General features: G+C 44.4%; 1 long non-coding RNA gene across 2 annotated transcripts in view; it reads right to left on the bottom strand.

Annotated features, from left to right (window-relative positions):
• LOC309531861 overlaps positions 1 to 14252 on the bottom strand; it is a 30850-nt gene extending 16598 nt beyond the window's left edge. The window contains exons 1-2 of one of the 2 annotated variants that reach the window (XR_014219488.1): positions 14168 to 14252; positions 10690 to 10805 (exon numbers count right to left, since the gene is read on the bottom strand). This is a non-coding gene — a long non-coding RNA (uncharacterized lncRNA). Of the gene's footprint in view, positions 1 to 10689; positions 10850 to 14167 lie in introns of those variants that run through there. The other variant, XR_014219489.1, reaches the window with a different exon arrangement.
• Positions 14253 to 14624: the final 372 nt, after the last annotated feature.

The raw sequence follows: 14624 nt of genomic DNA, 5'->3' as shown, positions 1-14624 counted from the left end.
TTTGTCACGCCTCTCAGTGGTGTGGCCCCCACCGCACCCGCTTTCCTCCGCCCCTGGACTGGGTTTGTGTTGAGGTAGTTTTGTTCTCACCAATGTGAAGCTCTTGGCTTGAGCCATGAACAGAGAGATCTATTAACCCCTTCCTTTGTAGCAGTGTTTCCCAACCAGCAGCAGCATCATAATCATAATCATCATGTGTAATACTCCTTCCATTCTACACAGAACAAACTCTTACCAAACAAAGGACTTTGTGTCAAAATCCAGAGATGGATTGTCTTTTGACAACAATGTGAAAGAGGAGAGACTGAAACAGATACTCCCCCTAATTCATTGTCTCGCACAGAGCTGAGCATGAGCGAGAGATCCCTTTAAATTATTACACATGATAAACTGTTTTCCATTAAAAGGCAATGAAAGAAAACTGTACCTAACGTGGGGCGTTGGGGCAATGACACAGATAGCATTGCACAACATACCAATCTGCTACTGAATCAGCAAGAGGCAATGATAATAAATGGGCTCAGGGGACTGAATTCTAAACATGCTTTATTTAGTCTTGCTCTAATGGGAATTAAGCCCCCAAATCAATGTGAACCCCTGTGCATAAAAATGCTTATATTAGTGAAATTAACATACAAAAATGCATTATATAAAGGAAAATTGCTTTGGAAAAAAATGTATATTAAGGAAAACCGCAGACAAACATGTATATATTAGGGGAAATTTGCATTAAAATGTTGGTGAATTTTCATGAGGGCTAACAAAAATAATTCCCATACTGATGTGGAAATGTGAAGAACTGAACTGAAGTCAGGAAAAATGAGAAACTGAGAAAAACCAAAACTGACAGATTTGCCTGTCCCTTGCTGCAACAAGTGTAACTTACTCTGCCATTGCCATTGGTTTTATCAATATCCTGTTGATTTGCCACTCTTCTTTTAGTACCAGACATTATAGTTTTTTCATCTTGATTTTCAGGGTTCTAGCATCAACATGCAAGCATATATGCATTATACGTTTATTGTCTTATATTATATCATTGTTTCTGTGATTTCCTCCCCCTTTTTTCTTAATGCTCATTATCATTCTCTCAGCAAATCTGACGGCAGAGAATAGCGGGACCTTCTTGGCTATGCCACTCTGGTTATGGAACTCCCTCCTGTCAGACATACACTTGTCCCTGTTGTTGATGCCTTTCTGACATCTGTTAAATACATATCTGTTTTATATGGTCTTTGGGGACTCAAGACATGTTTGGCCAGTTTCTATCTGTGTCAGCTTCTGTATTGCTGCTGTTTTGTAACTGAATTGTGCGTTAGATCGTTTTATGATTTCAATATTGATTTTATGTGCTATTTTGTTGCATTCCTTGTATACCATCCTGAGAATTTTGGTTGAAGGGCAGCTCATCAAGACCCTCTTGGCTTCCCCCACCCCAAAATTAATAGCTGCTCTGCAGTCTTTGTGTTTGGACAGGTGCAGCTTTTGATTTCTAGAATAATTTTAAATATGAGCATAGCCATACAGTATTTATGAATTTATGATGATGTGAGAACAGACTAGGGTAGAGACGCATGTTTGTTTAGAAAGAGAGAGAAAGAGAAAGAAAGAAAGAAAGAAAGAAAGAAAGCATTTATTTAGAGAATATCTCTAGATTAGATACTCTTGAAGAAGTCTCATCCATGGTGTTCAGTAAATGAAGACTGGATGACAAACTTAACATGCCCAAATGTTTATCCCTGTGGGATCAAAGGAGGAAGTGGACAGAGGGAACAAAATTCACTAATTAGATGTAACCAGAGGAAGCTTCATGTTTCTTTCTATCCAAGAACACCTGTGGAGATGGGCTACTGACACTTTTCCAACCCAGGGTGATGTGAACTGGGAGAGAGTTCCTTACTGCAAACCATACAGGCAGTGACCGTTTTAGGCACATCTGATACTTGAGCATTGTACCAAACTTGGTAGTGACCCGAAAACGTCACTAAAACATCACAAAAAGGGACAAGGTGAGGGGTGGAACAGGGTCATTGCAGACTTTAACAATGGTATTTCAAATATATGTGATTTCACTAAAACACATGGTGCCTTGGAATGTGTAAACTGGGAGTTGCCTGTATTGCATTTATGTTGGAGGGGCAGAGGGAGAAATGCTGTATTAGATTGTGGTGCTTGAATACTTTGCATTGTCAACTTCCTGTTCTGTAGATTGTGCCTATATCAGTGTGGGGGTATTTATAAGTTCCTTAATGTGCACTTGTGTTCCCCAAAATTCTTTGGAAGAACTCCATCTCATATCTAATCAAATTGGGCCACTGAGAAGACACCCTGTGATGCTTTAGGGAAATCCTGGAGTTGGACTGGTTGCAGTGTGAGGGCACTGCTGAAGGGAACCAGGCAGGACAGCTTTAAAGCTTAAGTGGATTACATTTCTATATAACCCAGTTATGGGTCTGTGGATTCAAGAGAGCCCCCCCCCCCCGGCTGCCTGCCTGTCATATAGTTCCCCTGACAGGCAGGGTTTATTAGCTTTTCCAACCCAGCTCTCTCAGCATCTTTCTTTTTCCCCTGATCACATCACATCCCTCAGCTGCCTGTCTCAACTCTTCCGGTATCTCTGTGTTCCCTAGAGCCCTTCATCATTTAGCTGCACCAGCTGCCTGCATTGGCCTCCCCACAACAAAGCCAAACCCTTTCCTCTTCCCCAGTGCTTCCTACAACAACCACTGGACATTTTGCTTCGTTTCATCTCTGCTTGCAGCAAATCTCCTATAGTCACTAGTAAATGTTTCACATGGGTAAGCCCCCCAACTCAGAACTGCTGTGGTCCACATCAGAACGCTTCATGTTTGGAAGATTATCCCAGTAATGTGCTTCTGATGGTGACAGTGGCTTAGGGAGTTCTGAAAACCCCTTGAACATTAAGTGGGTGGATTTCCCAGTTCCTGAACTCGCAGTCAGTTCTGTTAAACTAATGGAAGCAGTATATGCTAAGGATTTCTACTGTGTAAAAGGTAAAGGGTAAGGGACCCCTGGCCATTAGGTCCAGTCGTGACTGCCTCTGGGGTTGTGGCGCTCATCTTGCTTTTTTCGCAAGGGAGCTTCCGGGTCATGTGGCCAGCATGACTAAGCCGCTTCTGGCGAACCAGAGCAGCGCAAGGAAACGCCGTTTACCTTCCCGCTGGAGCGGTACCTATTTATCTACTTGCACTTTGACGTGCTTTCGAACTGCTAGGTTGTCAGGAGTTCTACCGTGTATATGGTCATAAAATGGCTGATGTGCTAGAGATGAGTGAATCTGTTAATTTCATTTTTCCAATCTTAAATTCAGTTCTCCACATTTCCACAACATGTAATCATAGAATTGCAGAGTTAGAAAGGACACTGAGGGTCATCTAGTCCAAACTCCTGCAATGGAGGAATCTCAACTAAAGCATTCATGTCAGATGGCCACCCAACCTCTGTTTAAAAATCTCCAATGAAGGAGAGTCCACCATCTCCCAAGGGAGTCCATCCCACTGTCGAACAGCTATAATAATAATAATAATAATAATAATAATAATAATAATTTATTATTTGTACCCCGCCCATCTGGCTGGGTTTCCCCAGCCACTCTGGGCGGCTTCCAACAAAGATGAAAAATACACTAAAATGTCACATATTAAAAACTTCCCTGAACAGGGCTGCCTTCAGATGTCTTCTGAATGTCAGGTAGTTGTTTATCTCTTTGACATCTGATGGGAGGGCGTTCCACAGGGCGGGCGCCACTACCGAGAAGGCCCTCTGCCTGGTTCCCTGTAGCTTTGCTTCTCGCAGTGAGGGAACCGCCAGAAGGCCCTCGGAGCTGGACCTCAGAACAATGGGGGTGGAGACGCTCCTTCAGATATACTGGACCGAGGCCGTTTAGGGCTTTAAAGGTCAGCACCAATACTTTGAATTGTGCTCGGAAACATACTGGGAGCCAATGTAGGTCTTTCAAGACTGGTGTTACATGGTCTTGGCGGCCGCTCCCAGTCACCAGTCTAGCTGCCGCATTCTGGATTAGTTGTAGTTACCAGGTCACCTTCAAAAAGTCAGAAAGTTCTTCCAGATGCAAAGTTGGACTCTCCTTTATTGTAACTTGAAGCCATTGGTTCAGGTCCTATCCTCTGGAGCCAAAGAAAACAAGTTTTGTGATTTTGTTTTTTTAAATCTTCATTAAAATTCACCAGCATTTTAATGTGGATTTCTCATAATATAAACATTTTTAAAAGCAATTTCCTATAAGAGAATGCATTTTTGTATGTTATTTTCACTGATATGTGCATTTCGTACACACTTTATCCTGGCATATGCCATTTTGTGTTGCTTTGAAAAATTTGGAGAAATGTGAAATTTGAAGGATGGTTGTGTTTCATTTTGCGTATTATATCAGAAAGTGAAAATTACATAGGCTCAGCTCTGAAAACCAGCTGATTTGAATTTCTCTCCCATCCCAGTTTCTTGTAGCCTTTTTTTCTATTGTAACATAAGAGGAGTAAGTTCATATTCCAGTCCACAAATCTGAAGAACAGCCGTCTCCTTTCTTTCTAAGGTGATACTGTACTTATGCCTGCTCTACTGTGCCTTTCAAGACCCAAGGCATGTCAGATTCCTATACTTTTAGCAAGTGGACATTGCCACTTTTCTGGGGGAGGATGCCATATACGCAGTAGCAGCCGGTGGGATGGGTGGGGCTGTGTTCCTTTCCTGGCTTCCCAATGAAGTCCATCGCTGCTAGTTACTGAGAGGGAGGAGCAAGCCAGGGTGTGCAGCTCAGCAGGGTGCAAGCACAGCACTGGGAACATTGCACTGGCTTGGCCACTGTGTGTACACTGTGCTGGGTTCCCCACGGCCTTGCCCCTCTCCCTCTCCCATTAAAGTTCAGACAGACTATGGACAGTATCCAGCTAGTGCATCAGTGCAAGAATTTATGCTTGCACAGTGGGATTTTCCAATTGTGCACACTCTGTGCCCTCTCCAGATCTGCTCTGGAGGGTTGGCGGAGCCCAAAACAGAGATAGTGGGTGCACTGGGAGAGGAAAGTGGGAAAAGTCCCATGGTGCAAGCAAAAACCCTTCTATTGATGGGATGATTAATTAGCTTAGCATTGGATACAATCCTTAGAACCCCTCAGATCCATGGCCAGCCTGGTACCTCCCCTGGTGACACCCCAGTGGTCCATTTTGGGGTCTTTTGCTGGCAGTATTATTGCCTCTGCCCTGCTTTCTGTGGCCTTAGTGGGGCCTCTGTGGTGGTGGAGCTTGCCACCAGTAGAGGCCAATGGAATGTCCCTAACCCCCCTCCCTCTAGCAGCATGGATCGGGTTTTAGGACTGCAGCCTAGTTTTCCATAATGTTTATGAAAGGCTGACAAATTCTAGTAATCTCCCTGACTTTTTGGAAATAAAAAATGTAGATGTTACTCCTGTTTCAGTTTTGCTAAATGTGGATAACAGAGAAGAGCACCCCAATGTCCTTTCTGCACTTTACCATTTATAGTGGTGTATAGCCGATGTTTGATCTGACATTTTTCAGAGTGAATTTGTAGCTGATTGTCTGCTCCTTTGGTCACACTTCACTGTTGGCTTTCCTTTCCACCCTAATGGTGAGTTGTGCTCGAATTGAAAAAAAGTTATGTCCCCTTATGTACTTGTGCTCCTCAAGCTAGTAAATGCCAGAATTTTGATCGCACACATGCAGATAGCCCTTTTGCAGGGTTAAAAAAGAATACTAGAATTGTAGAATTGGAAAGCACTCAGAGAGTCATGTAGTCCACCCCCTTGCAAACAAGACTCACAGCTGTGTCAAGTATTCTGGAATTCTATGCCTGTATGGAAGATTAGAATGGGAGCTACATGTCTGTCGGAGCTATTGTAGCCTTATTGGAGTTCACCGATTGGGTCTGTGTTGCTCCGGGACAGGAGGAAGGAAGTCAAAGTGACACTGAGTTGGTTCAAAGAAAGAGTTTATTCTGCTCTCCGGATAGCAGAAGGCACTTGCGTGGTGAGTCCACAGCAAGTCCAAAGAAATGACAAGTTTCATGCAGTATATATATCCTCCAGGCACCCTCTCCCTCCTTCCAACCACGTCAGCCTATGTACGCAGGTTGACATCACATATGTTCTTGCTCTGGTACTCTCAACCATAAAAGGATCTTCCTTCCTGTACTTCTGATCATAAAAGGATCTTCCTCTTCCTACTCTTATCTGGGAAGAGGCAATAATCTCTGGGAACATGCTCTAGCGTTTGTTCCCAGACCTGGGTTTGTGTGTCAGAGTGTGTCCAGGACGTAAGATAAAGCACAGACGTGTCTTCTCTCTGTTCTGTTCTACTACTGGTACAGTGAAGGCCACAGTTGCCGCTACAACTGATAAAGGGGAGGGCTCTGAGCACTTGTCTATACAGCCAGGCTTTTATTTATGCATTGAGCTTAGAGCTCAAGTTAATGGATTTTAGCTAAGGAAAAATAGGGATTTTGGTGCAGTTTCAAACTGCCTGCACGGTCAGTTTTGGGTTTTGGAAACCCATTCCTTCACTATGACAAACCTACTTATTGTGATGGAATTTTGTCTGCAGCTAATGACTTCTGTCATGGGCAGTACTTTGACCCATGCCGTCATCTCTGTCTGCCATATCCCTCATCTGAACTGAGCTCACAAGCTGACAGTTCACACTGGCCAGAAGGAAATGGTGCACAACAGATATCTCCTAAAGCACATCCACCAACCCCCTTCACACAGAAAGTGTGCAGCACTTGTGCACACGCCACACAGATGAACATAGTGAGGATCTTTCACAAAAGTCAGTTTTTTTGTATTAGAGTAAAATCCTTTTCTTTCTAGTATATTATTCGGCTATATTATCTGAATCATGATGGTGTCATGTGGTCACATGCCAAAAAAAATCCATAAAACCCAGCAACTAGACCACAATGAATGTGAAGTGAAGAACAGAAACTGTTCTTACACAAAAATGGAAAGATAAGGAAGTGCCAAATGTTCATCGGTGGACATTAAGAAATGAAGTTATAGCAATTAATGGGGAATTTCATTCCACTCCAACTCAAACTTTCCATGGAAATGGCATACAGTAGGTTCCAGACTATTGAACTGTCTTGTTGCTCTTTGTCCACTAAACAGAAGGAAAAGCACTCCTATTGAATTTGACGGGGCATACTACTATGTAAGTGAGGTTAGGACTGCATCCTAAATCCTACATAAATGCTATCCATTTTTAGTTCATGTGCTGATGATTTATTCATTTCTAATATAGATGGTCTAAAATAGATGGTCACAAAGCTGTTTACAGAACAAGCAATAAAAACAGTTCATTAGTCAAATAAGACGTTAAAACAAACCAAAACCACAGGTGAAAACCTACCGGTAAGTTCCATAACTAGGTTTAATGTGTTGGAATCCATGGTTTATGTGCAGCTTTGCAAGCAGCAATTAATGTCTCCACAGCCTGGGAAGACAGAGCATGAAAGGAATCTGCCTAGAGATAAGGAGACCCAGCAACAGCTCAGTGATTGGCTGAGGTCCCTCATATAGGCAGCATGACCTATGACACAGGTGGTTGGTGTGGTTAGTGTTGGAGTTGTTGAGGAGTTGCTGAGAGTGAAGAAGTCCTGTTGTAAATAGTAACTTGTAGATAAGACTTGTATGTTTACTGCTGTATACAGTGGATGCTCAGGCTGCGAACGTGATCCGTGCGGGATGCACACTCGCAACCTGCATCTGCGCATGCGTGGGTTGCAATTTGGCACTTCTGCACATGCGCAAAGTGCAATTTAGTGCTTCTGCACATGCACAACTGCTGAAACCCAGAAGTAACCCGTTCCAGTACTTCCGGGTTTCGGCGGTCCGCAACCTGAAGCGGCTGTAACCCGAGGTATGACTGTATAATAAACCACAAGAATCAAGTTACTAGTCAACAGTCTTTGTTCCTGATCGTCGTCCTGACTGGGCAATCTCAAGATTTGCCTAAGAAACACTGCAGTACTCTGCTATACTCTGCTAAGCTGTGCAACAGGTGAAAGCACTTCAGAAGTCCAAACAGCTTTCAAAAGTTTTAACATAATGTAAAACTTTGACCTAAAATGCTGGCTGGAATAGAAAGGTCTTTGTCAAGCAGGAGGGAAGGGGCCTGACTGATCTTAGCTGGAAGGGAGTTCCACAGTCACACCCACAATACTGAATGCACAGCTCCTGGTGGATTCCAACCATGCATTGGAGCCATGGGAGACTACTGTGTTATGTTCCCATTAGGTTATGCTAGCAGAATATTGTAGCCACGTAACTCTGGTGCTACATCAGTGCAAACCCCACTGCCATTATGCTATTGCTAGTTCATGGATTTTGTTGTTATATGGTCTAACTGGACCATATAACTGTATTGTGAGATATATAGATGAATAGCTTACTGTTCTTTGAATAAGAAGAGATTTCCCCTTTCCAGAGTGAAAAACATCTAAGAGATGTTGCTAGATTAAAAACCAGGGAAGCTGGTGGCAAGTGCTTGTTATTTTTAACTGAGAGCTGTACTCAACAAAGAGACTGTGCAGGTCAAGGCAAATGACCCTTACACGTCCCTGCAGTGAGAACCAAATCAACCAAACTCGCATTATGTGAGAATCAGCTGCCTCTTCAGTATCTGTGTATCAGTGTGTGTGTGTATACCATACTTTCAGCATAAGAAAAATTCTGAACTCTTCCCATGAAATTTCAGCTCTGCCCTGATGGAATGAGGGCAGACATTAACGGATCAAAATCATGGCTTTGGAACATCTGAAATAGAGGTGCAGTTCCACATTGGGATGTGAGATTACTGTGCTAAAGTTTCCCCAAATATTTCTAGATGCATAAAAAGTCTACAGATGCAATTCAGGTGATTGAGAGAACATAGCTGCTCACTAGCTGTGATATTATTTCTCCCTAGTCTCAGCTGGTGTTGCTGCCAAGATGCTATTGTGAGACACTAAACTTTCCCAGATAACAGGTGTGCCTTTCCCCCTCCAGCTTTAAAAAATAACAACAGGCATTTTTAAAACCAGATTGCTCATAATGGGGGGAAAAATAGTGTCTGGGAGGAGTACTCTATTCCGCAAAGAAGGTCTACACACAAACACTTATTTCTGGCAGTTTTCATTCTGATACTTTTTTTAACATGAAGTGGCTGTAGCTCAGTGACAGAGCCCATGCTTTCCCTGCAGCAAGTCCCAGATTCAGCCTTTGGCATCTCCAGTTGAAAGGATCCTTCCTTCCTTAATGTTAATAACTTATATACCACTTAATATAATGAAATTTCTAAGCGTTTCACACAATTTACAATCATCACGTCACCAGCAAAACATCAGTACGCAGTATCAAAAAGCACACTAAGAATCCAGTATATAATATTCTCCCTATTCTGCATGTGGACAAATCAGTTGAGATACAAACATGAATCATGCTTGAAATGTGCAGCCTGCACTGCAGGAGCAGCCGGTGTGAAGCGGTGGCACTGAAGAGTTTGAAGAAGAGTTTGGATTTGATATCCCACTTTATCACTACCCAAAGGAGTCTCAAAGCGGCTAACATTCTCCTTTCCCTTCCTTCCTCCCCCACAACAAACATTCTGTGAGGTGAGTGGGTCTGAAAGACTTCAGAGAGAAGTGTGACTAGCCCAAGGTCACGCAGCAGCTGCATGTGGAGGAGCGGAGACGCGAACCTGGTTCACCAGATTCCACCGCTCTTAACCACTACACCACCCTGCAGCTCTGGTCTCCTAGCACTGGCACTGCTGCCACTAAACTGGGCCAGGGCACTGCAAGTGTGCTGGCAGAGACACCAGATGGGCTCCACTGGTGTGCCATTCTGCTGTGACCTCACTACCACTCTGTCTCATGCCACACCATCCCAGTAACGTGTAGCGGCGCTGGTGCTGGGAAGCCAGGTCACTCCTGCCTACCAGTGAACTGACTGTTTCTTTGCTGGGCAGGCAAGCAAGTGTGAAGGGAAACAGAGCCCTCCTTCCTGTCACTCAGCCTTTTGACTACTAGTCTCCCGGAAGACAAATATTTGCCACCATCCTCCTTCCTTGATTTCATGCAAGAGGCATTGCTTCTTCCTTTTCTTGATCATTTTGGTCTTTCTGGTGTGAGGCCAATTCCCCTATACCTGAGGACAGGAAGGAAAATTGCACTGGGAGGCCAAAGTGACAAAGGGATGGAAGGCTGGACCTGGCTTATATATTTGTTCAGACGGCTCCCTGGTTTAGGGGAGAAGAGGTACTGGTATATGCTGACTATCAATATCTACACACGCTTTAGTTTGCATATTTCATAGGATGCAACTTTTCCCAGACAGGAAGAATGGGGTTTGGCTATCACAATGATCTGCAATTCCCTAGCATTTCATATGTACAAATGCCCCATGTGACAAACTGCATGCGGGAGCTACTCCAAGTTTGAGGAAGGGCCAGCTCAGTGGTAGTTCACATGCTTGGCATGCAGAAGATTCAATCCCTTGCATCTCCCGATGCTGCTGGGAAAGGCTGCCAATCCGTGTAGACGGTCCTGAGCTAGATATCTCAGTATGCAGCAGCTCCCTGTGCTGTTATTCCTCACATGGAGAAATAGCATCCATGTCGGAATTTCGCAATGCGTGAAAGGCCTTTACTGAATTCATACCTTTTGAAAGTCACAGCGTGGTGTCAGTGAACCTGCCTCTGTGGCACACTCTGCTTTTCTGTCTTCTTCCCAGGTGGCTCTGCATCGTCCTCCTGAGGGGCTCGATGCTGAAGAAGCTGGAATAGATAGAAGCAGAACGGCAGCAGAAGTCAGAGCTTAGCCTTCTTGCCTTGAGGGTCCGTAGTCGATTGAGGTGCCATGTGACTGACTGACTCTGGTGAATTTACAATAGGGTAGATGTCTGGAGAGATAAGGACAACACTATTATATCTCCCTTGCAGCTTATCGCTGCCTAGAGTCATTCTAATAGTAAAACGTGTCATCGGTGCCAAACTGCAGGGGCCTGGATGTGAGAGATGCCGAGCTCCCTTAACTCTCGCTGATTAAATGGGCGCTGGGAACACTTGTAACTCTGGGCTGCTTGTTTCTTTCTTTCTTCAAGCACTGCATAAGGTTAGTCAGAAGATGGTGGCAAAGAGGACAATTTGGGTTCAGAGGAAACCATAGGAATCCTATGTACTAATGCCAGCCTTGGAGACACTAAATGCCAGTTGCAGTGGTACCTTGGGTTGCATACACTTCAGGTTACAGACTCCGCTAACCCAGAAATAGTGCTTCAGGTTAAGAATTTTGCTTCAGGATGAGAACAGAAATTGTGCTCCGGCGGCACGGTGGCAGCAGGAGGCCCCATTAGCTAAAGTGGTGCTTCAGGTTAAGAACAGTTTCAGGTTAAGAACGGACCTCCAGAACGAGTTAAGTATGTAACCAGAGGTACCACTGTACAATACTGAAACCAGTTAAAACAACTGATTAATTAAGCAGTTTACTTTTTCACTTAAAAAGACCCATGTTTCCTAATGTCATATATAGAAAGGTCATGTTTCTGTTTCCTAATGTCATATATAGAAAGGTCATGTTTCTGATTATAACAGCTTTATCAACCATCAGCATGACACTGAACTGAGGCAGGACAATTTGTGTATGTACTTGTGTCCACTGTTTAAGTACTTAACCCGAGGTACCACTGTACTAGGAATCATAAATGGGGAGAGTGTTGCGATGCTTGGGTCCTGATTGTGGGTTTCCCATGAGCATCTGGTCAGCCACTTTAAGAACAGGGTGCTGAGCTAGATGGGCCATTGGCCTTAGGCAGCAGGGCTCTTCCTATGTCCTTATTTTCTTTGCGTTTCTATTACTGATGCTGGCTTTAAAACCTGGGAAAATGTTAGGTCAGTGGTAGTTTTTCCTTGCCTGGCAAATAACTCCCACAAAACAAAACATCCAATTTTTGAATTATTTAACCCTTGAATCTACTTGGAGATCAAGTGAGCCAGAATAATATTAGGGGTGTTCACATGTTACGTACATTCAACAAGTGCATCGTCTACACTTGTTGTAGTTTAGCTGTCCGCTCCTACAGTTATTCACATGTGATGTTCAACAAGTGTACAGTCTATGTACCTTGATGCACAATAGTGTCCGACTTGTCCCAGGAGACTTTTCCTTCAGATGTGTATTTTAAAGAGAATACACAGAATTAACTTTCATTACGCAAGTGATTGTGAGTCAGCCTTAGATGACTCTTCTAAAACTTTTGCTTGGCTTAGAATCCCTTTTGAATTTGACTGTGACAGCAATAGTGCAATTTATGGTTTTGCTTTCTTGGGGTGGTGGAGGAAATCCATGTACTGTAACTAGAGAGCTGCAGAGAGTCAGTGTAAATTCTAGGATGCATTCATTCATTCATAAATTAAAAAAAACCACTATTATTCATTGCCAATGCAATTTCATGTTCTACACTAGCTGCAGCTTCTCAACCATCTTCAAGGGCAACCCCACAGAGAGGGGGATGCCACTCTATACAGCAACCAACTTTGAGGTTTCTAGTCTATGGATCCCTGTGGCTAGGCTATCCCTATTTAGGAATAGCCATAGCAGGTGAACCAGCCAAGCTATCAAAAGGCACTCCTAGGTGCAGAGGCCACCTGCACCTCCAACAACAGTGCTGGAACTAGGATCCCCCACAGACTGCACACCTGCTCTTTCAGAGGGAGTGCAACTCTGTCTAGTGCTGGCAACCTGCCTGTGCTGGTCCCGGGGGGAAGGTTACCGTTGGCGTAGTCAAAGTCCGGTCCTGGGTCACTAGCCTGGAAACAGTTCACAAGGAGCGGGGCGAGGTCCGAAGCAGGAAGCCGGGTGGGGACAGGAACACTGGAGGGTCAGGTCTGGGTCCGGGCAGGAACAGGTACTCAACAACGACGTTGCTCCCGCAACCTGGGACCGGGCTGACTGGCCTTTATCTTCTCTGAGGCCAGGGGCGGTCCCGGCCCCCAGGAGACCCACCTCTCCTGGCTTTAAGGCGAGCACTCCTCCTGGGAGAAACCAGTTCCCTTCACCTCTCTGCCCTGAGCCTCTGCAGTTCAGGAGAGGCTGAAGGGTTACTGGGCCCAGGGGGAGTCTCACCTGTAGGCACTGAGTCCTCAACCACCTCTGGAGCCAGAGTGGTTTCACCTGGTGCCTGCTCCAGAGGATCCGGCACAGGTGCAGGCGCCTCAGAATCAAGGCCCTGCCCCAGTTCAGCCGGCCCTGGAGGCAGGGACTCCTGTGCAGGCTGGGATTCCTCCGGTTCACCCTCTGAATCGGATTCACAGGCCATCACACTGCCTATTTGCTGGAAACAACCATGCACTCTCACCCACTTAAAGGGGCTCTATTACGATATGATACGATATCTTTATTGTCATTGTCCCTTGCGGAACAATGAAATTGAAAACTACATAAAACTACCACAAAACTACATAAAACTACCACAAAACTACATAAAACTACATAAAAACTACATAAAACTACTACAAAACTACATAAAACATTAAAAAACCCCTAAAAACTCTATCTTGTTGGGATTCAGTTTCAACTAATGGGCCCTCATCTAATCTGCTATTGCATTGAAGCAGTGGTCCAGGACTTGCACTAAGACATGTGTTTCTGGCACGACAGCTCATATGATACACATTACAGAGGTGTTACTTTGAGGCCAGCTGCTCTGGAAGAATCTGCCACAATTATGGCACAATTTCTTGTTGGCCAAATGCCCTGTGAAACAAAGCCATCTTCTGAACCTCCCAGTGCCATTTCAAAGTTTGTGTATGTGTTTGTTTGAATTTTCAATTTCCCCTGTGTTGTATTTGTAGAAAAGGTGGAAATGAAAAGTCAACTGGTTGTGACGCACTGGAATAGGAGCATAATGAGTAATGGATGTGCTCAGTGGATGATCTCACTTCCTCTTGCCCTGCACTTGGAGTTCATGAATCTGCATCAACAATCAGCATGTTCTCAGTCCTGTCTCCCACCCAGACACCCACAGTCTGAGAGTTTCAACAGAGAAGGGGATTCCAGGTATTTTTAAAATCCTTGGTATGACACCATCAAGCAGAGCAGAGTAGTTTTTGGCCCATTTATCATGATAGCAGCAACACACCCAGAACTGGCTGGATCCATGCTGTGTCTCCTAGTGCAGCCACAACCCTGCCCCTTTAGATAGGGTGTGATGATTCCAGTCCAAACACCATCAGTTTTCTGGAAATGGCAAGTGAGACACTTGTTGCCATGGTGATCCTTAATAGTTCTGACTCAGATGTGGGGTTGTCATGGAAACTGCATCTGTAGCTCCTGGGAGGTGGTGCAGGCTTCTTTCTTCCTTCCTTTCTTCCTTTTCTATCAGCAGAAAAAGGCTCTAAAGCCCCATCCTGTTTGCTACTTGCTGCACTGCAGTGACTAAGCTTTCAAGGCTGTTTCATTATTCACAGACTGAAGGATAGTCCCTTTTTGATCCTGCACTGAAGAAGCAGAATTGTTACTCAATGGCATAAGTACTTTCCCTCTACATCAAACTCATCACAGGCATATAATCTGCAAATTTATGCACCTCCAGTTCC

This window comes from Podarcis vaucheri, assembly GCF_965113315.1.
Source record: "Podarcis vaucheri genome assembly, chromosome: 4".
Classification (NCBI taxonomy): domain Eukaryota; kingdom Metazoa; phylum Chordata; class Lepidosauria; order Squamata; family Lacertidae; genus Podarcis; species Podarcis vaucheri.
Note: the sequence above shows the minus strand (reverse complement) of the source record. Positions and strands in the feature narration are given on the sequence as shown.